Source organism: Gorilla gorilla, chromosome 1, assembly GCF_029281585.2.
Source record: "Gorilla gorilla gorilla isolate KB3781 chromosome 1, NHGRI_mGorGor1-v2.1_pri, whole genome shotgun sequence".
NCBI lineage: Eukaryota > Metazoa > Chordata > Mammalia > Primates > Hominidae > Gorilla > Gorilla gorilla.
In genome coordinates, this window is record NC_073224.2 from 85380061 (window position 1) to 85407585 (window position 27525).

General features: G+C 41.8%; 1 long non-coding RNA gene across 1 annotated transcript in view; it reads left to right on the plus strand.

Moving 5' to 3' along the window:
- The first annotated feature begins 2716 nt into the window (after window positions 1-2716).
- LOC129531535 (uncharacterized) overlaps window positions 2717-27525 on the plus strand; it is a 45192-nt gene continuing 20383 nt past the window's right edge. Inside the window, exon 1 of the long non-coding RNA XR_008676767.2 lies at window positions 2717-3072. This is a non-coding gene — a long non-coding RNA (uncharacterized lncRNA). The remainder of the gene's footprint in view (window positions 3073-27525) is intronic.

A 27525-nucleotide genomic window follows, 5' to 3' on the forward strand; every position in this document is an offset into this window, starting at 1 on the left:
AAAAATGAAAGAATTGTGTAACGTGTGTGTATTTATGGAAAGTTAATATATTAAAGTTGGCATTTCCAATCAATGGGGGAATAATGAATTGTTCAACAAATGCTATTGAGAAAATCAATTACTCTTTAAAGAAAAAAAATTTCATTCCTATCTTACAGCATGCATAATATAAAGTCCAAATTACTTAGAGGCTAATGCATAAGAAACCATACTAGATGAAACAAAACAAGGCTTATCTTAGTAATTTTCAAAAGGCAAAGGCACCTGCAAGACACCAAATCCAGAAGCTGCAAAGAAATAGATGAACAGATGTGCTGTAATAAAACTCAAAGTGTTTTCATGATGAAAGTTACCACACACAAAATAAGAGACAGTCTGGGAGAAAATTCATGCAACATAGATAACAGACAGAAATTAATATTTACAAAGCATAAAGAGCTCCTATAATCATTAATAATAACAATAAAAAAGCCAAAAAATAAGAATGGAACTACAAAGGATGACATAAAAATGGTTCATTTACTTAAAAAGTTGCTCAACCACCAAATCAGGGAAATGTGAATCAAAATAGATTCTGTTTTTCACATTTATTTATAAGTTATGAGATAAAAATTATATAAAAGAGCTAATAAAAAAGACCTGGATTTGGTGGGGATGTGAAAGAGGGGGCACTGAAAAGAGAAGGAGTAAAAATTGTTTTTCTATTTTTAGTACAGATGGGGTTTCACCATGTTGGCCAGGCTGGTCTCAAACTCCTGACCTTGTGATCCGCCCACCTCGGTCTCCCAAAGTGCTGGGATTACAGGCGTGAGCTACCACGCCCGGCCTGAGAAGGAGTATAAATTGTTGTAGCCATTTTGGAGTATACTTTGGTGGTATCTATCAGAATTTTATCTATTGCCTCAGCAATCCTGCTTCTAGGAATCTAGCCTATAGAATTATTTGCAGGCTGGGCACAGTGGCTCATGTCTGTAATCCCAGCACTTTGGGAGGCCAAGGTGGGTGGATTACCTGAGGTCAGGAGTTCGAGATCAGCCTGGCCAACATGACAAAACCCTGTCTCTACTAAAAATACAAAAATTAGCCAGACGTGGTGGCAGTCGCTTGTACTTCCAGCTCCTCAGGAAGCTGAGGCATGAGAATTGCTTGAACCTGGGAGGCGGAGGCTGCAGTGAGCTGAGATTGCACCATTGCACTCCAGCCTGGGCGACATAGTGAGACTGTGTCTCAAAAAAAAAAAAGAAAATTATGTATGAACATTTTTTTTGTTTGTCTCTGAGTGTTAGATCCTTATTTCCATTTCCAGCTAGTTACTGGATAGCTCCATTTGGATGTTGCGCAAAGATCTCAAAACTCCATGCCCTCATCTTTCTTTTTTTTAAACTGAACTCTGAACCTTCTGAGTTTCAAATCTGATTTTCATGCCATCTCCCTTATATCAGAAAATGATGTCTCTTCAATCTATTTTCATGCCAGTAAACCAGGAGTATCTTTGAGACCTTCTTTTCACCACATGCCCAATTCATCATTAAGTCCTGTGGATTCTACCTTCAAAATATGTCTGTACTCTGTCAGTTGTTTTCCACCTTCACTTGCCCCCCTTTTTTAATATTCTTTTGAGATGGGGTCTCACTCTCACCCAGGCTGGAAGGCAGTGGTGCAATCACAGCTCACTCTAATCTCCACCTCCTGGGCTCAAGCAATCCTCCCACCTCAGCCTCCCCAGTAACTGGGACTACAGGTGAGAGGTGACAATGTGCTAGCAGCCCTCCCTCACTCTTGGCACCTCCTCGGCCTTGGTGTCTGCTCTGGCCATACTTGAGGAGCCCTTCAGCCCATTGCTGCACTGTGTGGGAGCCCCTCTCTGGGGTGGCTGAGGCCAGAGCCAGCTCCCTCTGCTTGTGGGGAGGTGTGGAGGGAGAGGCGCAGGCGGGAACCGGGGCTGTGCGTGGCGCTTGCAGGCCAGCGTGAGTTGTGGGTGGGTGTGGGCTCAGCAGGCCCTGCACTTGGAGCAGCCGGCTGGCACCGCTGGCCCCGGGCAGTGAGGGGTTTAGCACCTGGGCCAGCAGCTGTTGAGGGTGTGCCGGGTCCCCCAACACTGCCAGCCGTCCCAAGCCATGCTTGCATTCTCACCAGGCTTCAACCGTCTCCCTGCAGGGCCGGGCTCAAGACCTGCAGCCTGCCATGTCCGAGCCCCCACCCCTGCCTGTGGGCTCCCGTGCCGCCAGAGCCTCCTGAAGAGGCGCCGCCCCCTGCTCCGTGGTGCCTGGTCCCATAGACTGCCCAAGGGCTGAGGAGTGTGGGCATGCTGCGCAGGACTGGGGGGCAGCTCCACTTGTGGCCCCAGCATGGGATCCACTAGGTAAAGCCAGCTGGGCTCCTCAGTCGGGTGGGGACTTGGAGAACTTTTATGTTTAGCTGGAGGATTGTATGTGAACCGATGAGCACTCTGTGTATAGCTAATCTGTTGGGGACTTGGAGAACTTTTATGTCTAGCTAGAGGATTGTAAATGCACTAATCAGCACTCTGTGTCTAGCTCAGGGATTGTGAATGCACCAATCAGCACTCTGTGAAAACAGACCAATCAGCTCTCTATAAAACTGACCAATCAGCTCTCTGTAAAATGGACCAATCAGCTCTCTGTAAAATGGACCAATCAGCAGGATGTTGGTTGGGCCAGATAAGGGAATAAAAGCAGGCTGCCTGAGCCAGGAGAGGCAACCTGCTAGGTGTCTCTTCACATTGTGGAAGCTTTATTTGTTTGCTTTTTGCAAGAAATGTTGTTGCTGCTCATTGTTTGGGTCTGCACTGCATTTATGAGCTGTAACACCACAAAGGTCTGCGGCTTGATTCCTGAAGCCAGCAAGAACACAAACCCGCTGGGAGAAACAAACAACTCCAGACGCGCTGCCTTTGTGAGCTGTAACACTCACAGCAAAGGTCTGCAGCTTCACTCCTGAAGTCAGTGAGACCATGAGCAAACCCAGCAGAAGGAAGAAACTCTGGACGCATCTGAACATCTGAAGGAACAAACTCCAGACACACCATCTTTAAGAACTGTAACACTCACGGTAAGTGTCTGCGGCTTCATTCTTGAAGTCAGCAAGAAAAAGAACTCACCAATTCTGGACACATAGGCACATACCACCATGCCCGGCTAATTTTTATATTATTTGTAGAGATAGGGTTTTGCCTTGTTGCCCATGCTGGTCTTGAACTCCCAGACTCAAGAGATCCACCCGCCTTGACCTCCCAAAGTGTTGGGATTATAGGCGTGAGCCACTGTCCCTGGCCTCTACTTCCCCCATTTTTAAACCAACATCTTTTGCCTGTACTAAGGGAGTGGCTTTATAACTTGCATAACGTGCAAACTCATATCCCCATCTATTCAAATTCCTAAACAGCGAGAAAATAGGTGAGCCATACACGAGGAGAGTGTATTTCTAATCAGGTGTAATATCCAGAATAGATAAAGAACTCTTATAACTCAAAATAACTCAAAGTAAGACTAAAACCCCAATCTAAAAAATGGCCAAAATATTTGAATAGACACTTCGCCAAAGAATATATACATCTGGCAAATGGGCACATGAAAAGAAAAGATATTCAATGTTTTTGTTGCTTAGGGAAATGTAAACTAAAACCACAGAGAGATACCACTATGCACCCATTAGAATGACCAAAGCAAAAAAGACACAATAAAAAGTGCTGGTAAAGATGTAGGGAAATGGGAAGCCCCATACATTTCTAATGGAAATGCAAAATGGTGCAACCTCTTGGGAAAACAGTTCAAGTTCTTAAAAAGTTAAACAGGAACTTATCATAGGACCTAGCAATTCCACTGTTAGGATTCTACCCAAGAGAAAGAAAGCATATGTCCACACAAATACTTGCAGATGAATGTTCACAGTGGCCTTTTGTAATAGCCAGCAATCCAAATGTCCATCAACTGGTGAAGGATAAACAACATGTGCTATATGCATACCACCGGATGCTACTCAGCAATAAAAAGAAACAAACTGTTGATACACACAGTGTAATTGTAATAGGTTCACTGCCCCATGCACATAACAAGTCAATGCACTGAGACACCAGGTTGCAGCAGAAAAAGAGTTGTAATCATAAGGCTGCTGAACAAGGAGACAGGATGAAACCTCAAATCCATCTTTTTGAGGAGCTTGGAGGTAGGGTTTTTAAGGGTTTCAGAGTGGGCTGAAGTGTGGAGATTGTTGATTGGTAGGAGTGCAGGGTGAAGTCATGGGGCAGGGAGATGAAGAAACTATTCTCATGCTGACTTGGTTCCTCTTTGGGGTCTTTAATCTGGTTGCTGTCAGCTGTTCTGCTGGAATTAAGGATCTGCTTAAACATTTCTTGAAAGCCTAATGATCCTAATATCAGAAATCCTATCTATAGGAACAACTGGGAATGCAAATGGTCAGTTTCTAGTGTTATGTGACTTTTGGTTACAAGAAAGTGGGTCAAAGTGCAACCTGATTAATGCTTAATTATAACTATATTTTTCTCCAGAATTCTTGTTAACCTTTTGAGGACAGCTTCAACAATACTGATGATCCTCAAAAACATTGTGCTAAATAGAACAAGTCAGACGCAAAACTCCACAGTGTATTTAATTCAAATGAAAATTCTGGCTGGGTGCAGTGGCTCATGCCTGTAATCCCAGCACTTTGGAAGGCCAAGGCGGATGGATGACTTGAGGCCAGGAGTTCAAGACCAGGCTGGCTAACATGGTGAAACCCCATGTCTACTGAAAATACAAAAATTAGCTGGGCATAGTGGCACATGCCTGTAGTCCCAGCTACTCGGGAGACTGAGGCACGAGAATTGCTTGAACCCAGGAGGCAGAGGTTGCAGTGAGCCGAGATTGTGCCATTGCACTCCAGGCTGAGTAACAGAGTTAGACTCTGTCTCGAAGAAAAAAAGAAAAAAGAAAGAAGAAAAAGAAATTTCTAGAAAAGGCAAACTTACTGAGACTGAAATCAGATTAGTGGTTTCCTTGGGCAGTGGGTGGATACGAACAGGCACAAATGGGCACAAATGAACTTTGGGTGACTGCAACGATGGTTGCACAATTGTGTAAATTTACTAAAATTCCTTAAACTGGCTTAAAGTGGGTGATTGTTATAAAATCCCTCTGTAGCACTTTTTAAATTTTAGAAACATAAATTATGTCATCTTTTTGTTTATAATACTTAGGTACAATCAAAACTCTGTACAGTGACCTAATAAGGTCTTCATTTATTTGCTTTATTTGGCTTTGACTTCAGAATCCTTCCCTGACCATCTTCTTGCCGACTGATTTCCAGCCCTAAAGGCCTATTTTCAGCAATGTTAACCTTTTTTTTTTGTCTCAGGGAATGCTTGCGTGCTGTACTTCTGCCTGGAATAGGCCTAATCCTACGTTCTTTATTGGAAGAGGTATTACTCATTCTTTATGTTTCAATTTAAACCTCACTTTCTCAAAGAGCTGTTCCTTGATATACCCCATTCACAGTTTAAACTAGGTTACTGTCGCATGAGTCCATGCATAGAGAGTCCACCAACAGGCTTTGTGTGAGCAACAAGGCTGTTTATTTCAGTTGGGTGCAAGTGAGCTGAGTCTGAAAAGAGAGTCAGCAAAGGGAGATGGGGTGGGGCGGTTTTACAGGATTTGGGTAGGTAGTGGAAAATTACAGTTAAAGGTGATTATCTCTTGTGGGCGGGGGTCACGAGGTGCAGATCATGAGACTCATTGTCCAGGAGAAGGAATGTCACAAGTTCAATTGATCAGTTAGGATGGGGCAGGAGCAAATCACAATGGTGGAATGTCATCAGTTAAGGCAGGAAGTGACTGTTTTCACTTCTTTTGTGGTTCTTCAGTTGCTTCAGGCCATCTGGATGTATATGTGCAGGTCACAGGGGATATGATGGCTTAGCTTGGGCTCAGAGGCCTGACAGTTGCTCTGTCATTCTCTCTACTGGACTGTTCTTTCAAAGCATTTTTCACAATCTGTAATTATTATTATTATTATTATTTTTTGAGACAGAGTGGCTGTCACTCTATTACCCAGGCTGGAGTGCAGTGGCACAATCTTAGCTCACTGAAACCTCTGCCTCCCGGGCTCAAGCAATCCATCTGTCTCAGCCTCCTGGAGTAGATGGCACCACAGGTGTGTGTGCCACCATGCCCAGCTAATTTTTGTTGTTGTTGTTGTTGTAGAGATGGGGTTCTACCATGTTGCCCAGGCTGGTCTCCAACTCCTGAGCTCAAGCAATTCACCTGCTTTGGCTTCCCAAAGTGCTGGGATTAGGTGTGAGTCACTGCATCCGGCCATACAATCTGTAATTATATATTTTGTGATGGCTTATTTAGTTTCCATCCATGACAGCAGGAAATATACCTATTTTATATATTCATTTTCAGTAGATATTTCCAACAGTTAGTTGGTCTATACGAAATAAATAAGAAGGCAAATTCATTCAATTACCCAGGATTACATGCTGCAATTAGAATATCTGGAAGTGTCCACCACAAAGTACACTGCTAAGATGAAAATAAAAACACTTCATTGACGTTTTTCTTTTTTCCTTTTACCAGTTGTATAATTGGTAACATGAGCTTAGAGAATCGTCTAGGCCAAAGGTATTACAGGCAAGCTCTATGGTATAGAAGTTTGGGCTCTCATTGTTGTCCAAAGGTTTCTGTATACATTGGCAGAATTGATCATCAATGTGTGGAGAGAGACTTCCTCAAGTGACTACATATCTGTAGGGAGTCAAACTCTTGCTAAAAGCTCATTTGAGAGGGATAATATTAAGAGAAGATTTCTAAGTGATATGCAGTCCTTCTAGAACATCAAGGACCTGCTTATTTTTACTGGATTATTTTGGTCCCTCCTAGAATTGCTTTTAGTGATTTGAGTTAATCTGTTAATACATAGAACAATATTTTAAGACATACTGTTGGTGTAACATTTACAGACTGCCATGTTCTATATCACCCAGTGTTCTCCTTATGAAAACTCACCATCTCTCAAGAGCCCCAGGCATATCCAGCTACTTGCTAGGCATCTCCACTTGGATGCAGTTCCAGGGACGAGAGTAAGCAAGATGACTGAGTTTCAGATTTATACATAATATCCTTTTCTATTAGAGTTGGTAGGAATGTGTGGCTTACAATTTTTATATATATTTTTCAAGATAGAGTCTCACTCTGAGACTCCAGGCTCAGTCTGGAGTGCGGTGGCCAGATCTTGGCTCACTGCAACCGCCACCTCCCGGGTTCAAGTGATTCTCCTGCCTCGGCCTCCTGAGTAGCTAGGATTACAGGTGCCCGCCAACACACCCGGCTAATTGTATTTTTAGTAGAGACGGGGTTTCACCATGTTGGCCAGGCTGGTCTCGAACTCCTGACCTCAGGTAATTCACCTGCCTGGCCTACCAAAGTGCTGGGATTACAGGCATGAGCTCATAATTTCTGTCTCCAACGCTGACTTTTAAAAGTCAGTGTGTGATATTCCCCACCCTGTGTGCAAGTGTTCTCATTGTTCAGTTCCCATCTATGAGTGAGAACATGTGGTGTTTGGTTTTCTGTCCTTGTGATAATTTGCTCAGAATGATGGTTTCCAGCTTCATCCATGTCCCTACAAAGGACATGAACTCCTCATTTTTTTCTGGCTGCATAATATTCCATGGTGTATATGTGCCACATTTTCTTAATCCAGTCTATCATTGTTGGACATTTGGGTTGGTTCCAAGTCTTTGTTATTGTGAATAGTGCCGCAATAAACATACATATGCATGTGTCTTTATAGCAGCATGATTTATAATCCTTTGGGTATATACCCAGTAACGGGATGGCTGGGTCAAATGGTATTTCTAGTTCTAGATCCTTGAGGAATGACCACACTGTCTTGCACAAGGGTTGAACTAGTTTACAGTCCGACCAAGAGTATAAAAGTGTTCCTATTTCTCCACATCCTCTCCAGCACCTGTTGTTTCCTGATTTTTTAATGATTGCCATTCTAACTGGTGTGAGATGGTATCTCATTGTGGTTTTGATTTGCATTTCTCTGATGGCCAGTGATGATGATCATTTTTTCATGTGTCTATTGGGTGCATAAATGTCTTCTTTTGAGAAGTGTCTGTTCATATCCTTTGCCCACTATTCCTTTGATAATTTTATCTTGCTTTCTGACTTCTTCTGAAAGTCCTGTTATTCAAATGTTCAAACTTCTAGACAGATATTATACTTTCCTTAGTTTTTTTTAATTGCTCACCATTTTACCTTTTGTTCCACCTCGTCTTTATCTGAATTTTCATTCCTATTTTTAATTTCTGCAAGCTCTTTCTTGTTCTATTTTTCTTTTTACAATAGTATTCTGTTCTTGTTTTTTGGATGCAATACTACCTTTTGTCTCTCAGAGGACAGGGATTACAGTTCTTTTGATGTTAACTTGTGCATTATTGTTATTTTTATTTTATTTTATTTATTTATTTTTGAGATGGAGTCGTGCTCTGTCACCCAGGCTGGAGGGCAGTGGCACAGTCTTGGCTCACTGCAACCTCCACCTTCCAGGTTCAAGCAATTCTCCTGCCTCAGCCTCCCTAGTAGCTAGGATTACAGGCATGCACCACCACACCTGGCTAATTTTTTTTTTTTTTTTTGTATTTTTAGTAGAGACAGGGTTTCACCATGTTGGCCAAGCTGATCTTGAACTCCTGACCTTGTGATCCGCCTGCCTCGGCCTCCCAAAGTGTTGGGATTACAGGCGTGAGCCACTGTGCCTGGCAGCTTGTGCATTGTTTTTATTTTCTCCAAGTTCTTTTTTGTGTGTTTGTTTTCATCTCTGCCTTCTGTATTATATGATTTCCTTAAATGTCTGTTGACTCTTTACCTTCTGTTCATGTTTTAAGAGCACAGCTCCAAACTATTGATTTGCAGCTTTATATGTTTGTGGAGGACTTTTTAAGTAGTGGGATTTATCGTGAGGTAATCAGGTTGAGAGCCTAACTTTTTTGCTGGGAGTTAGTACCAGGAATTTTTCTCTGGAGCCATTCAGACCTTCCAGGGAAAAAAGACCACTCTTCTGCCCAGCTGTTGGTGGGTGCAGGCAGGGGAAAGCAATCTGGAGCTCATCCAGAGTAGAGACTTTAAGCTGGATGTTCTGGTGCACACCTGTAATACCAGCTACTTGGGAGGCTGAGGCAGGAGGATTCCATGAGGCCAGGATTTCAAGACCAGCCACTGCAAAAGAGCAAGATCATATCTCAAAACAAAACAAAAATAAAACCAGAAAAAATACTCTAAATTTAGAGCCCATCTGGCTTTGTCCACTTGTTCCATCCTTTCCCTTTGCTGTGCTGGATGCTATTAAATCCTGAGCTTTTCCAAGGTTCTGTGGATTCTTTCTTGTGGTATTTATGTCTATTATAATTCAGGTTGTAAACTTTCTCCACTTTGTTAGTACTCTTCCATCTGCTTTCTATCTACTGAAAATGTGATGACATTGCTCATCTGCTGTTGTCTCTCATTTTTTTGTTTTGATGGGGTTCCAAAGAGATGAAATAAAAATAATTACCTGTGTTCCACCTGCCATGTTCAACCAGAAGTTTTAATAATATTGCTTTTTATTGAACGCCCTAGAAAATAATTTAAAATGAATAGGTGGACAGTCTATTTAATTTAACCAAGTGTCCTTTCTCCAGTCATTTTTAGAATTCCTTGTTTGGAATCACGAAAGTAAACCAGTTTCATTATGTCAGCTTTTATTTTTAGTTTTTTAATTTGTTTTTTGAGACAGAATCTGGCTCTATCGTCCAGGCTGAAGTGCAGTGGCTTGATCTTAGCCCACTGCAACCTCTGCCTCCTGGGCCCAAGCCATCCTCCTACCTCAGCTTCTTGAGTAGCTGGAACTACAGGCACAAGCCACCACACCCATCTAAGTTTTGTGTTTTTTATAGAGACAGGGTTTTGCCATGTTGCCCAAGCTGGTCTTGAACTCCTGAGCTCAAGCGAAGCTTGCATTTATTTATTTGTGTTTTGTTTGTTTTATGTCCCATAAAGCATTACCACAAAAGCTTTTATTATTAATTGAAATAACATTTCTCAGTTTGTCTTCATATCTTAACTCATGCAAATTGGGGTCTAAGTGATTTCAAATTTTTTTAATTTTTATTTTTTTCTAGTTGCTTACTGCAGCTAAGTGATTTTTTTTTTTTTTTTTTTTTTTTTTTTTTTTTTTTTTTTTGTGATTGTGTCTCACTCTGTTTCCTAAGCTGGAGTGCAGGGGTGTGATCTTGACTCACTGTAGTTTCCAACTCCTGAATTCGAGTTACCCTCTGCCTCAGCCTCCCCAGTAGCTAGAACTACAGGTACACACCACTGTGCCTGGCTAATTAAAAACATTTTTTTTTTTTTTTTTGTAGGGACGGGGTCTTGCTATGTTGCTTAGGCTGGTCTCAAACTCCTGGCCTCAAGTAATCCTCCCATGTTGGCATCCCAAAGTGTTGGGATCACAGGTGTGAGCCTCCATGCCTGGCCAGAGTAAGTGATTTTTAACTGCTTTCAGAAATCAAATTTATTCTCAAAAGATGATTATTTAGTTCAGCTAAAATTCCTTGATGACAGATCTATGCTATAATGCATTGTTTCACTCCCAGACTACTGCTTGAGAGGCTCAGATGTCCTGTGTTAGATGCCCCAGAATGCTGTGCTATTGTGGTTGTTTGGTTTTCTGTCTTTCAAGTTGATGGTGTTTTCAAGGATTATTGAAACTGTTTTAATTCTTCCACATGACCTAGGGGCCTCTACCATTCTGCTCGTAGTGTCTGCCTCTCTCTCTCTTCTCTTTTGGGTGTTCCTCTTCTCTGCTTTTGTCTATTACTGCATTTGCCACGGTCAGGGATCATTACATCTGACCTTTTGAACTGTTGCTCACAGGTACCTGAAAATTAATTGAGAGTGGTCAAGGGAGGCTAGATTGCTTGGTACAAGTAGAATGAGTTCAAATGAACTGTATGCATGTGTAGAGGGGGTATAGTTCTGGTTTTCTCCTGCAGGGTAAATGGTAAGCACTGTGATTACTATTCCCATAGAGATTCACAAGTTGGTTTGAACACTTAGAGTAAACCCAATTCATAGAGGTGAATGTGTTAGAACATGTATGCATATGGGTGGGCCAAGAAAAGGAAAAGAAATGCTTTTGAACTTCATTTATTCCCTCTTAAGTTATCATATGTATTATTATTAAAGTAGAAAGTACAATATATGAAGCTCAGTCTTTTTTAAATAAAATGATTTCCCAGGCTGGGTGCTGTGGCACATGCCTGTAATCTCAGAACTTTGGGAGGCCGAGTCAGGCAGATCACTTGAGGCCAGGAGTTCAACCCCAGCCTGGCCATCATGGCAAAACCCCATCCGTACTAAAAAATACAAAAATTAGCAAGGTGTGGTGGCACACATCTGCAATCCCAGCTACTCGGGAGGCTGAGGCATGAGAATCGCTTGACCTTGGGAGGTGGTGGTTGCAGTGAGCCGGGATCGCACCACTGCACTCCATCCTGGGTGGTAGAGAAAGACTCTGTCTCAAAAAGAAAAAAAAAAAAAAGAGATTTCCCCCTTCACTTGAAGGACTTCCTTTTGAGGAGATAAATTTCCAGAAATTGCGAACAGAAGTATCTAACTATAATGCTGACCTTTGAACACATTTTAACATTGCGCAAGAGACTATTACAACTAGCTTATTTTAAATTTCCTCGAACAATCCTGTGAAACAAGGTTTGCCTCAAAATGCTTCTTAATATTGCATTATTTCATTTGAATTATAATTTTATGTTTAAATATATGAATTCTATGATAATTTACAGAAGATAAAATGCCTTTAACATATATATTATTTTTATGTATGTATATATATACATGTATCCACATGTATGTATTTTTTATTTATTATACTTTAAGTTCTGGGATACATGTGCAGAACACGTAGGTTTGTTACATAGGTATACACGTGCTATGGTGGTTTGCTGCACCCATCAACCCATCATCTACATTAGGTATTTCTCCTAATGCAATCTCTCCCTAACCCCCACCCCCTGACAGGCCCCAGTGTGTGATGTTCTCCTCCTTGTGTCCATATGTTCTCATTGTTCAACTCCTACTTATGAATGAGAATATGTGGTGTTTGGTTTTCTGTTCCTGTGTTAGCTTCCTGAGAATGATGGTTTCCAGCTTCATCCATGTCCCTGCAAAGGACAGGAGTTCATCCTTTTATATGGCTGCATAGTATTCCATGCTGTATATGTGCCACATTTTCTTTATCCAGTCTATCATTGATGGACATTTGGGTTGGTTCCAAGTCTTTGTTATTGTGAACAGTCTGGCAATAAACATACACGTGCATGTGTCTTTATAGTAGAATGATTTATAATCCTTTGGGTATATCCCCAGTAATGGGATGGCTGGGTCAAATGGTATTTCTAGTTCTAGATCCTTGAGGAATTGCCACACTGTCTTCCACAAGGGTTGAAGTAGTTTACAGTCCCACCAACAGTGTAAAAGTGTTTCTATTTCTCCACATCCTCTCCAGCACCTGTTTTTTCCTGACTTTTTAATGAGCACCATTCTAACTGGGGTGAGATGTTAGCTCATTGTGGTTTTGATTTGCGTTTCTCTAATGACCAGTGATGATGAGCTTTTTAAAAATATGTTTGTTGGCCACATAAATGCCTTCTTTTGAGAAGTATCTGTTCATATCCTTTGCCCACTTTTTGATGGGGTTGTTTTTTTCTTGTAAATTTAAATTCTTTGTAGAGTCTGGATATTAGCCTTTTGTCAGATGGATAGATTGGGAAAATTTTTTCCCATTCTGTAGGTTGCCTGTTCATTCTCATGATATTTCTTTTGCTGTGCAGAAGCTCTTTAGTTTAATTAGGTCCCATTTGTCAATTTTGGCTTCTGTTGCCATTGCTTTTGGTGTTTTAGTCATGAAGTCTACCCGTGCCTATGTCCTGAATGGTATTGCCTGGGTTTTCTTCTAGAGTTTTTTTTTTTTTTTTTTTGAGATGGAGTCTTGCTCAGTCACCCAGGCTGGAGTGCAGTGGCATGATCTCAGTTCACTGCAAGCTCTGCCTCCCTGGTTCACACCATTCTCCTACCTCAGCCTCCTGAGAAGCTGGGACTATAGGCACCTGCCACCACACCCAGCTGATTTTTTGTATTTTTGGTAGAGACAGGGTTTTGCCTTGTTAGCCTGGAAGGTCTCAATCTCCTGACCTCGTGATCTGCCCACCTCAGCCTCCCGAAGTGCTGGGATTACAGGTGTGAGCCACCGTACTCAGCTTCTTCAAGGGTTTTAATGGTTTTAGGTCTTACATTTAAGTCTTTAATCCATCTTGAGTTAATTTTTGTATAAGGTGTAAGGAAGGGGTCCTGTTTCAGTTTTCTGCTGATGGCTAGCCAGTTTTCCCAACACCATTTGTTAAATAAGGAATCCTTTCCCCATTGCTTGGTTTTGTCAGGTTTGTCAAAGATCAGATGGTTGTAGATGTGTGGCATTATTTCTGAGGCCTCTGTTCTGTTCCATTGGTCTATATGTCTGTTTTGGTACCAGTACCATGCTGTTTTGGTTACTGTAGCCTTGCAGTATAGTTTGAAGTCAGGTAGCAAGATGCCTTCAGCTTTGTTCTTTTTTGCTTAGGATTGTCTTGACTATATGGGCTCTTTTTTGGTTCCCTTTGAAATTTAAAGTGTTTTTTTCTAATTCTGTGAAGAAAGTCAGTGGTAGCTTGATGGGGATAGAATTGAATCTATAAATTACTTTGGGCAGTATGGCCATTTTCAAAATATTGATTCTTTCTATCCATGAGCATGGAATGTTTTTCCATTTGTTTGTGTCCTCTCTTATTTCCTTGAGCAGTAGTTTGTAGTTCTCCTTGAAGAGGTCCTTCACATCCCTTGTAAGTTATATTCCTAGGTATTTTATTCTCTTTGTAGCAATTGTGAATGGGACTTCACTCATGATTTGGCTTTCTGTTTGTCTATTATCGGTGTATAGGAATGCCTGTGATTTTTGCACATTGATTTTGTATCCTGAGACTTTGCTGAAGTTGCTTATCAGCTTAAGGAGATTTCAGGCTGAGACGATGGGGTTTTCTAAATATATAACCATGTCATCTGCAAACAGAGACAATTAGACTTCTTCTCTTCCTATTTGAATACCCTTTATTTCTTTCTCTTGCCTGATTGCCCTGGCCAGAACTTCCAATACTATGTTGAATAAGAGTGGTGAGAGAGGGCATCCTTGTCTTCTGCTGGTTTTCATAGGGAAGGCTTCCAGCTTTTGCTCATTCAGGATGATACTGGCTGTGGGTTTGTCATAAATAGCTGTTACTGTTATATGTTCCATCAATATCTAGTTTGTTGAGAGTTTTTAGCATGAAGCGGTGTTGAATTTTATCAAAGGCATTTTCTGCATCTATTGAGATGATCATGTGGTTTTTGTCATTGGTTCTGTTTATGTGATGGATTACATTTATTGATTTGCATGTGTTGAACCAGCCTTGCATCCCAGGGATGAAGCCGACTTGATTGTGGTGAATAAGCTTTTTGATGTGCTGCTGGATTTGTTGTGGCAGTATTTTATTGAGGATTTTCACATAGATGTTCATCAGGGATGTTGGCCTGAAATTTTCTTTTTTTGTTGTGTCTCTGCCAGGTTTTGGTATCAGGATGATGGTGGCCCCATAAAATGAGTTTAGGGAGGAGTCCCTCTTTTTCTATTGTTTGGAATAGTTTCAGAAGGCCTGGTGCCAGCTCCTCTTTGTACTTCTGGTGGAATTCAGCTGTGAATTCATCTAGTCCTGGGCTTTTTTTAGTTGGTAGGCTATTAATTACTGCCTCAATTTCAGAACTTGTTACTGATTTTTTCAGGGATTCCTCTTCTTCCTGGTTTAGTCTTGAGAGGGGGTATGTGTCCAGGAATTTATCCATTTCTTCCAGATTTTCGAGTTTATTTGCATAGAGGTGTTTATAGTATTCTCTGATGGTAGTTTGCATTTCTGTGGGATCAGTGGTGATATCCCCTTTATAATTTTTTATTGTGTCTATTTGAATCTTCTCTCTTTTGTTTTTTATTAGTCTGGCTAGTAGTCTATCTATTTTGTTAATCTTTTCAAAAAACCAGCTGCTGAATTCATTGATTTCTTTGAAGAGTTTTTTTGTGTCTTTATCTCTTTCAGTTCTGCTCTGATCTTAGTTATTTCTTATCTTTTGCTAGCTTTTGAATTTGTTTGCTCTTGCTTCTCTAGTTCTTCTAAGTGTGATGTTAGGGTGTTGAGTTTAGATCTTCCCTGCTTTCTTCTGTGGGCATTTAGTGCTATACATTTTCCTCTAAACATTGCTTTAGCTGTGTCCCAGAGATTCTGGTATGTTGCATCTTTGTTCTCATTGGTTTCAAAGAACTTATTTATTTCTGCCTTAATTTTGTTATTTACCCAGTAGTCATTCAGGAGCAGGTTTTTCAGTTTTCATGTAGTTGTGTGGTTTTGAGTGAGTTTCTTAATCCTGAGTTCTAATTTGATTGCACTGTGTTCTGAGAGACTGTTATTTCCATTCTTTTGCATTTGCTGTGGAGTGTTTTACTTCAATTATGTGGTCAATTTTAGAATAAGTGCAATGTGGTGCTGAGAAGAATGTATATCCTGTTGATTTGGGGTGGAGAGTTCTGTAGATGTCTGTTAGTTCTGCTTGGTCCAGAGCTGAGTTCAAGTCCTGAATATCCTTGTTAATTTTCTGTCTTGTTGATTTGTCTAATATTGACAGTGGGGTGTTAAAGTCTCTTACTACTATTGTTTGAAAGTCTAAGTGTTTTTGTAGGTCTCTAAGAACTTGCTTTATGCATCTAGGTGCTCCAATATTGGATGAATACGTATTTAGGATAGTTAGCTCTTCCTGTTGCATTGATCTCTTTACCATTATGTAATGCCCTTCTTTGTCTTTTTTGATCTTTGTTGACTTAAAGTCTGTTTTATCAGAGACTAGGATTGCAACTCCTACTTATTTGCTTTCCATTTGCTTGGTAAATATTCCTCCATCCCTTTATTTTGAGCCTATGTGTGTCTTTGAATGTGAGGTGAGTCTCCTGAATACAGCACATTGATGGTCTTGACTCTTTATCCAATTTGCCAGTCTTTCTTTTAATTGGGGCATTTAACCCATTTACATTTAAGGTTAATGTTGTTATGTGTGAATTTGATCCTGTCATTATGATGCTAGCTGGTTATTTTGCCTGTTAGTTGATGTGGTTTCTTCATAGTGTCAATGGTCTTTACAATTTGGTATGTTTTTGAAGTGGCTGGTACTGGTCGTTCCTTTCCATGTTTAGTGCTTCCTTCAGCAGCTCTTGTAAGCAGACCTGGTAGTGACAAAATCTCTCAGCATTTGCTTGTCTGTAAAGGATTTTATTTCTCCTTCACTTATGAAGTTTAGTTTGGCTGGATATGAAATTCTAGGTTGAAAATTCTTTTCTTTAAGAATGTTGAATATTGGCCCCCACTCTCTCTGGCTTGTGGGGTTTCTGCAGATAGATCCGCTTTTAGTCTGATGGGCTTCCCTTTGTGGGTAACCCAACCTTTTTCTCTGGCTGCCCTTGATATTTTTTCCTTCATTTCAACCTTAGTGAATCTGATGATTATGTGTTTTGGGGTTGCTCTTCTTGAAGAGTATCTTTGTGGTGTTCTCTGTATTTTCTGAATTTGAATGTTGACCTGTCTTGCTAGGTTGGGGAATTTCTCCTGGATAATATCCTGAAGAATGTTTTCCAACTTGATTCCATTCTCCCTGTTACTTTCAGCTATACCAATCAAATGTAGGTTTGTTCTTTTCACATAGTCCCATGTTTCTTGGAGGCTTTGTTCCTTCCTTTTCATTCTCTTTTCTCTAATCTTGTCTTCATGCTTTATTTCATTAAGTTGGTCTTCAGTCTCTGATATTCTTTCTTCCACTTGATTGATTTAACTATTGATACTTGTGTATGCTTCACGAAGTTCTCGTGCTGTGTTTTTCAGCTCCTTCAGATCATCTATGTTCTTCTCTCAACTGGTTATTCTAGTTAGCAATACCTCTAACATTTTTTTCAAGGTTCTTAGCTTCCTTGCATTGGGTTAGAACATGCTCCTTTAGCTTGGAGGAGTTTGTTGTGATCCACCTTCTGAAGCCTACTTCTGTCAATTCGTCAAACTCTTTCTCTGTACAGTTTTGTTTCCTTGCTGGTGAGGAGTTTTAATCCTTTGCAGGAGAAGAGGCATTCTGGTTTTTTGGAATTTTCAGCCTTTTTGTGCTGGTTTTTCCTCACTTTGTGGATTTATCTACCCTTGGTCTTTGATGTTAGTGACCTTCAGATGGGGTTTCTGTGTGGACATCCTTTTTGTTGTTGATGCTATTCCTTTCTGTTTGTTAGTTTTCCTTCTAACAGTCAGGCCCCTCTGCTGCAGGTCTGTTGGAATTTGCTGGAGGTCCACTGCAGACGCTGTTTGCCTGGATATCACCAGCAGAGGGTGCAGAACAGTAAAGATTGCTGCCTGTTCTTTCCTCTGGAAGCTTTGTCCCAGAGGGCACCCGCCAGATGCCAGCAGGAGCTCTCATGTATGAGGTGTCCGTTGACCGCTGCTGGGAGGTGTCTCCCAGTCAGGAGGCATGGGGGTCAGGGACCCACTTGAGGACCTTGTCTGTCCCTTAGCAGAGCTTGAGCACTGTGCTGGGAGATCCACTGCCCTCTTCAGAGCCGGCGGGCAAGAATGTTTAAGTCTGCTGAAGCTGTGCCCACAGCTGCCCCTTCCCCCACGCACTCTGTCCCAGGGAGATGGGAGTTTTATCTACAAGCCCCTGACTGGGGCTGCTGCTTTTCTTTCAGAGAGGCCCTGCCCAGAGAGGAGGAATCTCAAGAGGCAGGGTGGCTACAGCGGCTTTCCAAGCTGCGGTGGGCTCCTGCAAGTTCAAACTTCCTGGTGGCTTGGTTACACTCTGAGGGAAGAACTGCCTACTCAAGCCTCAGTAATGGCAGACACCCCTCCCCCCACCAAGCTCAAGAGTCCCAGGTCTACTTCAGACTGCTGTGCTGGCAGCGAGAATTTCAAGCCAGTGGATCTTAGCTTGCTGGGCTCCATGGGGGTGGGATCCGCTGAGCTAGACCACTGGGCTCCCTGGCTTCAGCCTCCTTTCCAGGGGAGTGAACGGTTCTGTCTTGCCGGCATTCCAGGCTCCACTGGGGTATGAAAAAAAAAAAAAAAACTCCTGCAGCTAGCTTGGTGTCTGCCCAAATGGCCGCCGAGTTTTGTGCTTGAAACCCAGGGCCCTGGTGGCGTAGGCACCTGAGGGAATCTCCTGGTCTGCGGATTGTCAAGACTGTGGGAAAAGTGTAGTATCTGGGCCAAAGTGCACCATTCCTCAAGGCACAGTCCCTCATGGCTTCCCTTGGCTAAGGGAGGGAGTTCCCTGACCCCTTGTGCTTCCCGGGTGGGTGATGCCCCACCCTGCTTTGGCTCACCTTCCGTGGGCTGCACCCACTGTCTAACCACTCCCAATGAGATGAGCCGGGTACCTCAGTTGGAAATGCAGAAATCACCCACCTTATTCGTTGATCTCACTGGGAACTGCAGACTGGAGCTGTTCCTACTCGGTCATCTTGCCACCCACCCACCAAGATTCCGTTTAATTATATTTTTAAAATGTAATGGGATTACGAATTGTTCTTGGGAACTGTGTTTCATTCTCAACCAGGGAGGTGCAAGACTCATAGCTGCTGCTCTGAGAGAAACTGTCAGCTTCAGCTTGAACCATGACCCCTTATAAAGGCCCAAGTACAGGCTCAGACTGGATTTTCCAATTACTCCTTGCCATAACCTGTACACACAGCAGTTCAGCCTGCTGCACTTGATTGGTCCTTCTCTGTCTGCAAGACCTGATTAGAAATCGTTGACTGTCAAGGGTCAAATTAGGTCTAGGCTGAGTTTACCTAAGTGAATCTCAGTTTCTCCATTATTAGGATTAAAGGATTCCTGAAATTAAATTCTAAGCTGCATTGCAAGCTTTGGTTGGCAGCATATGGCCTGCTGGTCAAACTTCGCTCATACTAATGCTAAATGGTTAAATTGCAAAAATGCCAGAAAGAATTCTGCAGTGTCAGATGAGACACTTGAAAAGTCTCAAGAATATGAAGGCTTATCTTTGCCTGCTTTCTTAGGTGACTTGCATGCATACCTAACTGACCTCTCATACAAATTAGTTTTTTGAGATGGAGTCTCACTCTGTCACCCAGGCTGGAGTGCAGTGGCTTGATCTCAGCTCATTGCAACCTCCACCCACCGGCTTCAAGCAATTCTCTGCCTCAGCCTCCTGAGTAGCTGGAACTATAGGTGGCCGCCACCAGGCCCAGCTAATTTTTGTATTTTTAGTAGATAGAGGGTTTCACCATCTTGACCAGGCTTGTCTTGAACTCCTGACCTCGTGATCCTCCTGCCTCAGCCTCCCAAAGTGCTGGGATTACAGGTGTGAGTCACCACACCTGGCCCAGGTTCTTAATTAATAGTAATAATACCTTCTTACATTTAAATCAATTTCATATTTTAAAATCTTCTCGCAGAAAAAAAAATATACCTTTAGATAGGGGAGATTCTAATCGTGACCATTGGTAAATATTTGTAGTTACAAATGCAAATTATTTCTCTGGAAGAGTCAAACTGAGTAAATGTTGATCTTAACCTGTAACTTAATGAGAAGGCATTAAGTATCAGTACTGGTAGGAAACATATGCAGAAGAGAACAAAATTGCTTTGTGGACTCAAGTTCAAAGCAGACTCTGCCAGGTACGGTGGCTCATGCCTGTAATCCCAGCACTCAGAAAGGCAGAGGAGGGAGGATGGCTTGGGCCCAGGAGTCTGAGACCAGCTTGGGCAACATATGGAGACGCTGTCTCCACAAGAAGAAAAAAGATCAAAAAGCAAAAAACAAAGGAGACCCTGGAGAACTCTTAATTACAGAGGCTGATATTTGAGTCACAGTACATGGATGGCAAGCTTACCTTCAACTGAGTCAGTGGCTGACACTGGAACATTCAATTCACTGATGGAAATCAGCCTTGAAGAAATTGAGTGACATTTTAGTCCTTGGGACTCAAGTAGGCAGGTGACTTCTATCAGGAAATTTGCCGCTGTGCTGTGGTCCTCCAGCCATCAGAAAATGTTTTACTTTCATGTGAGACTGATTTGAGCAACTTTCTGCATCAGTGTTCAGGGGAGGGCTGAGTACCAGCTAAAAATTTAAGGAAGTACCACATAGACTTTGGAGGACAGCTGGGCATGGTGGCTTGCACCTATTATCCCAGCTACTCAGAGGTTGAGGCGGGAGGATCCCTTGAGCCCAGGAGTCAGAGGCTGCAGTGTGCGCAGTGTGCTATGATCACACCACTGCACTCCAGCCTGGGAGACAGAGCATGACCTTGTCTAAAAAAAAAAGAAAAGAAAATAGACCCATTTAGCTTCAGTCCATGCCCTTTCGTTGGCATCATCATGCTGCCAGCTATTTTGGAGCAGTAGTTGGTACCAAGTAAGCACTTCTCCCCAGACTTAATTGACTGTGAAAAATACTATGTCAGAAGAATTCTCGTAAATGATTTACCCATGTCTGGAGTGTAAAAGTGTAATTTTCATAACTTTTTTTGCAAACTAAAATCATAACTTTTTTTGCAAACGTAGAACGAGCACATGTCAAAGATTTAATAATTTTATTAGTCAGGGGAAAACTACAATAAAGCTGGTTTTAAGGGTATTTATAGAGAATTAAATAAACAAATGTTAGAATAAATTTTCTAAGTTAGAAACAAAGCTGACTAATGTCTTACCTGGCAGTAAACTGTAACCTTTGGAATGATGTCTTTTACTGGAGATAATTCATTTGCATCTTTGTTGTTGTTGTTGTTGGGACAGGGTATAGCTCTGTTGCCTAGACCACAGTGCAGTAACATGATTACAGCTCACTGCAGCCTCAACTTCGCAGGCTCAAGTGATCCTTCCATTTTAGCCCCCCGGTAGCTGGGACCACAGACATGCACCACCTCACTCTACCAGTTTTTAAATTTTCCGTAGAGATGGGGTCTCACTATATTGCCCAGGCTGGTCTCAAACTCCTGGGCTCAAGCAATCCCCCTGCCTTGGCCTCCTAAAATGTTAGGATTACAGACATGAGCCACAGTACCTGGCCTATTTGCATCTTTATCAGACATAAATCTACAAGTCGATATAAGTTCACAAAGTTAAAGCCCCTAGTTAATATTAAATAGAGAAGTTAGAAAATGGTAACTTCTAAAAAATAAAACAAAACTTGGAAGGACTGTGTGACCTTTTCTTTAAAAAAAAATTCTTCAGAATTACATTCATGACCTTATTTTCATGTTCTTTGTTGTTTTTCTTGAGAAGTGTGTGCAGGTAACCTCCATTGTAATCTGTAATGTCTGTGATGCTCTAACTTTAGGTGGGTGCAGCAGTGTAATATGTGGTTAAGTGTGGGGACTCCAGAAGGAAGACCTGCCCCAGTTTTAATCCTGGTTCCATCCTATCGTAGCTATGAGCTTAGGCAAATTATATAACTCATTTTCCTCAATTTCCTCATCTGTAAAATGAGGATAATAATCATCCTTACCTCGTAGGTTGTTGTATTAAATTAGTTATATATAAAGTGCTTAGAACAATGTCTGGTACATGATAAGAACTATATGTATCATTTGGAAAATTTGTTAAAATATACAGTTTTTAGGATAGACAGGCCAGAAGTTCAGGACTCTGCATTTGAAACTACCCACCCAGGTGGTTTTAATGAAAGTAGTTCATGGGCCATATTTAAAGCTACACTGCTGTGTGCTTTCCACCTCAGTCAGCATTGACTCAGAAAGTTGAGGGGGAGAGGCAGCCTGCAGGAGGGGGAATGATAGAGTAGTGAACCTACTTATAAGCGGGAAAAGCAAGGCTGGGGAGATAGGGAGAAGCCTGTCTGACCCAGGCATACATGATTCATCAAGAAAGGATTTTAGAGGGAACCAGGGATTCAAAATGCTCAGTGAGCATATCAGTGAGCATGAACTCATGTTTTTCTTTCTTCTCGGTGATCCCCAGTAAGTGGTGAGAGGCAGCATAGGGTGCTAAAGCAAGCACAGGAATTGTCTTTTTTTTTTTTTTTGAGTTGGGGAGTTTTGCCTAGGCTGGGGTGCAGTGGCACGATCTGGGCTCACTGCAACCTCTGCCTTTCAGGTTCAAGTGATTCTCCTGCCTCAGCCTCCTCAGTAGCTGGGACTCCAGGCGCATGCCACCATGCCTGGCAATCTTTTTTATTTTTAGTAGAGACAGGGTTTTGCCATGTTGGCCAGGCTGGTCTCAAACTCCTGATCTCGAGTGATCTGCCCACCTTGGCCTCCCAAAGTGATGGAATTACAGCCATGAGCCACCATGCCCGGCCAGTCATAGGAATTTCCTTAGAACAAATAACTTGGGACCACACTTTCTAAAGAGCTTGATAAGAATATGGAAATTCATGAAGCACATTTATCAGATGGTTACAGAACTTGCTATAGGTAAGCGAGGGCTGTATGCATAGAAAATGAGGCCCTAAAACTGGAAGAGAGAGAAAATTGCGACAATTTAGTATCAGCCATTACTGATTTAGTTAAGACAGAAAATGTGGAAGGATGTCTGTCTCTCTCTCTCTCTCTCACACACACACACACACACACACACACACACACACACACACGAAGAGCAATTGGAGAGAAAACTAGCTCAGTTAAGAGAACAAAGCAAGGAAGCCTGTGTCATCCCTGGTTATGCAGTGACAGACAGTAACAGCATAAGTGCTAATAGTAAAGTGTGACATATTTCTGTCGACAGTTTGAACATAAGAAGAGTTTAAGAAGTTTTCTTCACTAACTTCATTGTTTTGATCAACTGGACTCAATCAAAGGGGAAAGATATTCTAATCCTGAGGAAGACTACCCAGTTGCAGCTGGAAATAAATAGATCAGAAAACCTGGATGGGCCAGGATGGAATAAAGGAGTGAAAATGACAGTTATAGACTCCTAAGATCAGCCAAACAAGATATGTTTATAAGTATAAATTATTTGAATATAATAACTCAAATAATTTCAATATATAATTATTTGAATATAATAATGTACAGTTGCAAAACACTTTATGGGCCGGGCGTGGTGGCTCATGCCTGTAATCCCAGCACTTTGGAAGGCTTAGGTGGGCAGATTGCTTGATCTGGGGAGGCGGAGGTTGTGGTGAGACAAGATCACACCACTACACTCCAGCCTGGGTGCTGGGTGACAGAGTGAGACTGTGTCTCAAGAAAAAAAAAAAAAAAAAAAAAAAGAAACACTTTATAGTGAGAAGCAGATTACTTTAGAGGAATATAAAGACTCTAAGCAAAGTGATACAGAAACTAAGATACAGAAACTTGTCTTAGATTTAAATATTGGTGATATTAGAAAAAAGCGATATGTATCTTGAGTAATTCACATAAGAGATTTATCATTCACTAGTGTTTTTGTACATAGTTTCTCTATTTGCAAAGAAAACGGTTTTCGCTACCCCAGCCTTACACATTAAACATATTTTGGTAAAATTCATGCCTTTGGCCAATCGGTTACTGATATCTCTGTTACCTATGCAGAGCAGTGTTCCACAAACGATTCCACTAAGCTAAGGCAGTGACCAGCACGCATTGGGACCATTTTATAACCATTATGGACTCTACAAAAGGATCTATACTCATTAGAGAGTCAGTTATATACTAGCAATTTGTCAGAGCACCAGGAGGCCAAATAACGAGGAAAATGTATAATGACACCATGCTACTCCAGGAAAAACCTTTTAGAGTGCTTCTTTAGAACACATACATATTTTAAGAATTCTGAATCACAGTAAAAATCTTAGTTGCAGGAGTTATGTAGAAACTCTAAGTCATGTCTTTGCCTTAAAAAGTATATATTATTTAGGCCAGGAGTGGTGACCTCATGCTTGTAATCCCAGCACTTTGGGAGGCTGAGGCAGGAGGATCACCAGAGGTCAGGAGTTCAAGACCAGCTTAGCCAACATAGCGAAACTGCACCTCTACTAAAAATACAAAAAATTAGCCAGGCCTGGGGGTGCGTGCCTATGATCTCAGCTACTTAGGAGCTGAGGCACGAGAATCACTTGAACCCGGGAAGTGAAGGTTGCAGTGAGCCAAGATCGCACCACTGCACTCCGGCCTGGACGACAGAGTGAAACTGTCAAAAAAAAAAAGTATGCATTATTCATTCATTTGTTTATCTGATTCTTCCTTTAGTAAACAAATAAGACAAGTTCTTATACTCATAGTGCTGACTGTTAAGTTGGGGGATAGAGTAGGTAATAAAGGAACACACAGATGATTTCAAATAATGCCAAGTACTGTGAAGGAAACCAATACGTGAAATGATTGTTCACAAACAAAGGTAGGGTAAAGGGATGTGGAAAGTTCCTGTTTAAAATAGGTCATCAAAGAAGACCCCTCTAAGGAGGAGACTTTTAAACTGAGCCCTGAAGGATGAAAAGGAACCTATGACATGTAAAATGAATTAAAGGATAGCTAATATAGGTGAAGAAGAGTAGAAATTGAAGGGGAAACTGGCATGAGACAGGGCCAAATGAAGCAGAGCTTTGTAGGACATGATAACGAACTTGGATTTTATTGGAAGTGCAATGGGAAGGTTTTAAGTATGGGTGTAATTTGATATGATGGCAAGACTAGAAGTGGGAAGACCTGTTTACGGTCATCTGCATGAGAGGAGCTTGGATTAGGGTAGAACCATATAGTCTTTTGTCAACCTTTACTGCCAACTGATCTCTGCTTCCAACATAGACACAGTATAGGAAGAATGAGTGAAGTTGTTTGCTGATGGATGTTGATAGCACTTTGAGGTAGGAAGCTGACAAAGTAGCAAGCCAACAAATAAAAGGGAGGTAATGCAATAGTAAGGGAGTTTTTATTGGGCATGTTGATTATGTAGTTGTAAAGAATTATGATTTCAGTGGAAAAGCTAGGAAGTAGGAATTAGAGGTACAATTAAGTGACATATTAGTAGTATATAATGGAGTCTCTGAGAGTTCTTGCTCCCTGAATAACACCTATCTTCCTTGCATGGATTCTAGTTAATTTGTAAGATAAAACAAACAGTAAAGATTGAGTCAAAAATATTCATTTCATGACTGATAAAAATGAAGCTGGAATGTATGGCTTACTAACTAAGCCTCAGAATTAGGAAATTCCTCATCCTGTGCCTGGAGCAGAGCTGAGAGTGTGCTCTGTGTGGGCGGGCTCACTCCACCAGAAAGAGTGTAGAGTTGGTGGGGAGTGTTATTCTCTGCAAATTTACCAGTCAGAAAAATCACTGCACAAGCCCAGACACAGAAGCAGTGTAAGTAAAGGGATGGGGAGAGGCTCAGGACTACATTAATTGGGTTGCTTTCTTGGGAAGGATGCATGAGAAGTGGGGAAGAAGTGTATCTGGGAACATACAAGATGCAGAGAGAGAAAGGTACATTTCACAGAGAGTTGCAGAGACCGTGTGGACCACTCCAACTCTCGAACTACAGACAATATTGAGTGTGTAGGGGGGTAGGAAGTGGGAGGATCAACTACGTTGGACCCTGTTTGGAAAAGTAACAGCTTCATCTTATTCTCTACCCAGTAGGTTAGAAGTTTTGGAATGTAAGGATATTACCTTCAATAAACATTGGCTGTTGACGTCTCTTCTTTCCTACTGATTTAGGAGAATTGATGACTCATTATTTGTTTCCAGAGGTACAGGCATTGGAACTGCTGAAGGCCCGAAAGACCCGTTCCATAGCAGGAGGCATTAGACTGTTCCCAGAATCCACTGAAAATTGATCTGGAAGACTTTTTTTTTTTTTTTTGAAACTAGGCTTGCCCCATCTCTGCCAGGTTGGGGTGTGGTGATGCCATCATTGCACATTGCAGCCAAGGAACTCCTGGACTCAAGTGAACCTCCCACCTCAGTCTCCGCAGTAGCTAGGATTACAGGCATGAGCCACTGGGCCCAGCTGGAAAAGTTTTAGAAGCCTTGTTGACTTGGGAGAAACTTAATTCAATGAACTACTTTATTGAGCTGGCTTTAGTCAGGCTGCTTTCTACTCCTGCCTTTGAAGAGTGCATAACCTAAAAGAAATGTAGAAAGTAATCACAAAGAGACTTCTTTATCTGGGAATTTATTATCTGAATCTCTAAAGTTATAATACTGTGTAGGAAAAGGAACTCGTCATAATACAAAAATATTCAATGCTTTTCTATTTTTATTTATTTCATTTTACTCTTTTGCCCTTGATATGGTTTGGCTGTGTCCCCACTCAAATCTCATCTTAAATTATAGCTCCCATAATTCTCATGTGTTGTGGGTGGGACCAGTGGGAGGTAATTGAACCATGGGGGTGGGTCTTTCTCATGCTGTCCTTGTGATAGTGAATAAGTCTCACAAGATATGATGGTTTTATAAAGGGGAGTTCCCCTGTACATGCCCTCTTTGTCTACCACAATGTAAGATGTGACTTTGCTCCTCATTCGCCTTCTGCCATGATTGTGAGGCCTCCCCAGCCAGGTAGAACTGTGAGTCCATTAAACTCCTTTTTCTTTCTAAATTACCCAGTATCTGATATGTCTTTATTACCAGCGTGAACATGGACTAATACAGCCCTCCTCCTTCTCCTCTGTCACATTTTCTTCTTATAAGTCTCCTAACACAGAGCTTCCTACCCACTGTGCTGGAGAAATTGATCCCCTCAGCCCTCAGATTGGCAAGGTGTGACCATGGGCAGAGTGCCTGGGCAGGAATCTGGGACCTAGAGCAGCATTTCGGACAGCATGCTCTATGTCATCCCCTTTTGGCGGCAGCGTGATGTGTGAGTCCTGCATTTGATACTTCCCTGGGTTGCTTTGAGCTTTGTCAAAAAGATGCTGAACCACCTAGGCATCTACTTTAGGAGGATTTACAGAGCATGCCATTCCCCACTGTGGACAGGGGTTGTGGACTTGTTGGTGAAGTTGCTATGATAGGTGCCTAAGGTGGTGATGGTGGGTAGGGTGTTGGAGGTGGCAGGGAGTAGGTAGGGCTTCCTGGTAGGTGCAACTTCAGTCTGTAAAATTGTCCCTATAAATTTTGTAAAATTAATCAGGGAAGAAGCAAAAATAAACCAAGCTTGCAGCACATTTAGCATTAATCATTAGGTCAGCTTGATCTCTTCCCTACTTCCTCATGATTGTCTGTTGCCCCAGAATCATGTAGACCTGTCACAAGATGATAGTTCCCCTTAACCTCTCCATAGACAACAACTTGAGCACTCTGAAATGTTAAGTTTTCCATTTGAGATGTTCTTTTGTGTCCTGCATGCTGATAAAACTACTGACATTAGGCTGGGCATGCTGGCTCATACCTGTAATCCC